General features: G+C 44.1%; 1 protein-coding gene across 1 annotated transcript in view; it reads right to left on the reverse strand.

The window, feature by feature from the left end:
• Window positions 1-2,700, reverse strand: part of LOC104133410 (caveolin-1) — a 15,215-nt gene that overhangs the window by 12,125 nt on the left and 390 nt on the right. The window lies entirely within an intron of this gene.

Consider the following 2,700-nt stretch of genomic DNA (forward strand, 5'->3'; position numbering starts at 1 on the left):
TGAAGGAAATGGAACAGGAAGGAAATTGTGGTGATTTTTACTAGATCATGCATCCTCCAGCACAGAGCTGCCAACTCCGTTCTCTGTGGACCTCAGGTTCAGTCAGGCCCCATTTCCATCCTTCTCTGAACAGAAATCCAGTCATTCACCCCACTTCTCTGGAAACTTCACAGCACTTGGTAGCTAACATGAAGATAAACCATGAGTACATAAGTCGAGGTCACCGATAACTTTGGTACAAAGCTGCTCCATGTGTCTAGTTTTTATAAAAGGATGACGACAGGGTCTCTCCCTCTTGCCTGGATCTCAACCCTCTTGCTGCCTGCATCACAGATCAGCTGCAGAGGAAGCTGTGCAGATGCTTTGTGTTGCACATCAAGGGAACATGTCTCCTGCTTCTCACAAGCAAGGGTTATTTTTAAAATGTGCTATGGGAAGTATTTGAATGCAGACAACACTGAGGCCTTTTAGAGAGCTGCTTACAGAGCAGATTCCTCGTTCTCTGTCTAATCATTTCTATTTCATGGCTGACTGATTTGTCCCCAGTTTCCATGCTATTGTGCCTCATAGTCAAGTGGCAAGAAATGCATCAAATGCTGGGTAAAAAGCAGAAGGTTCTGAATCTAGAAAAATGCAATGGCTCTAAACAAAATTGGACTAAGCCTGAACCATACTTCTGGCTTACAATACCACTGAACATTTTTTTTCTCTTTCAGTACCTGACTGAGACCAGGGACTCCTTCCGTTATACAAGCGTATTTTTTACACTCTGCCTGGATGATTTACAACTGAAGTAAAGGCAGATACATGACAGCAGGGGACCACAGACTGATAGCTAAGGCAGTAACTGAATCTGTGTATCTTCATCACAATCCAGAGCCTGTCCCCTAGGTACGGGGTCTGAACTTTATGGCTACTTCTAACAAGCTGAACTTGAAAGCAGTGTCCAAATAAACTCAAATTGTGGCAAAATTCCTCTCTCTACTTTTCAGGTTGGACCTATCCATGACATACCTACAAAAATCAATGCAATTCTTATTTATCCTTGTAACAAGACAGAAAAATGTCGCTTTACTATGTCCACATTTTTTACAGATGCTGCTGGTTTTATGATGCAAAATGGATCCTGTCTGGTTAACATCAAATTTGTCTTGATACATTCCTCTGTCTTGATGTGACTACGTGCACTACCGGGAGCTCACTTGCTGATGCAGGGGTGGTACCAGTATTCTGTCTGTTTGCTGGTTTTCAATAAATGTATCGTCCACAATTCTTTCGAAAGGACAAACTGAAAAGCTTGTTTTTTCAATTCCTGTAATTCTTACTTTTCAACTTCATTTTGGATGATTGGATGTCACAAACTTTCTTAATCATTGCCCCTGTGGGAGGCAGAGAGGGAGGATGGGCTTTGTATGCTTCGGTTTCTTTTAAGTCCGTTAGCAGTTTTTTCCATCAGTGGTCTCCCTCTTTTCCCAGCAGGATCCTTGCTTTCCCTAGCTAAGTTTGTGGACACCCGGATTCCAACTTGCTTGGGGGCTATGACTCACCCTCAGAAGGTTTGGTTGCTTTGGGGACTTCTTCTGTTGATGTACGCAACCAGCCATGATGCACTCTCATCCTTCAGCTCTTGCATTCCCTGTCTACTCAGCTGCTCCTCCGTGGGTAGAAAAGAACGGCTCTTTCCTTTTTAACATCAGCCATTTTAATGGAAGTTTTGTGCCATTAGGTACACAGATGATTTTTTCTAAACAAATAAAAACTTTATGCCTTTTCTTTCTAGATTGCAAAGCTGACAAAGCTCCTTAAACATATAGCCTGCCCTTGAGGGATAATTCTTAGTGTTTATCTGGCATGACAGCTGGTCATATTCATCACCTTCAAATTCTGTTGAAGCCAGTGGAACTTGAGGTTATTTGGGACCTTGCTATATTGTCTGCACATAGGATGAATCATTTTACTGACATACATTCAGGAACCAGAGTCCAACCTTTTGATTCTCTGGAAACAATGCCGTATTTCTCTTTTTTTAATAACGGGTCTTCCTGACCAACAAACACAGTGACCTGCACACACTCGGACTCTGCCGGACACTAAATAAGCCAGTTAGTGGCTTAGTCACCCACTATGGCTGGCCAACTCCTGTTTTTCCTAGGTTCTGACAAGCCCAGGTGACAGCATCCTCAATTTTCACATGCATAGTATAAAATTTGTCTGCTAAGAGAAAAATAGCCTCTATGATTTTCCTGACCAAAGTGACTTCAAGCAAAAATCTCCATCGACCCTGATTTGTCAAAACAGTCAAACCCTGAATTAGAAACCCAAACAACAACAACAAAATCTAGACAAGGGCACAAGTTAGATTTTGCTTAGCTTGTTTCCATTTATCATTTCTTGAGGGATGGAAAAACACCAAGGAAAACAAAGCAAAACAAGGAAACAAACCCAAACGACCACCAGGACCTCTGATTTTGCACCCAGTTGGCTTGGGGAGGGTGCTCTGTCCCGCAGGCCGTGCCCAGCCACGCAGCTGGCTCAGACTGCGCTGGTTTGGTGCCACCTCCCTGCCCTGCCTCTATACGTGCCCGAGGGAAGGAAAATCCCTCTGCCGGTGTTTCATAAGGTCACGCAACATTTTTACCCGCTCCCGGGCGGGATGTCCCGGTTGCAGGGCGGACCTGCCGGCGGGCAGCAGTAGGAGCC

The sequence above is a fragment of the Egretta garzetta genome, unplaced genomic scaffold (assembly GCF_000687185.1).
Source record: "Egretta garzetta isolate BGI_Z169 unplaced genomic scaffold, ASM68718v1 scaffold169, whole genome shotgun sequence".
In the NCBI taxonomy this organism is placed as follows: Eukaryota; Metazoa; Chordata; class Aves; order Pelecaniformes; family Ardeidae; genus Egretta; species Egretta garzetta.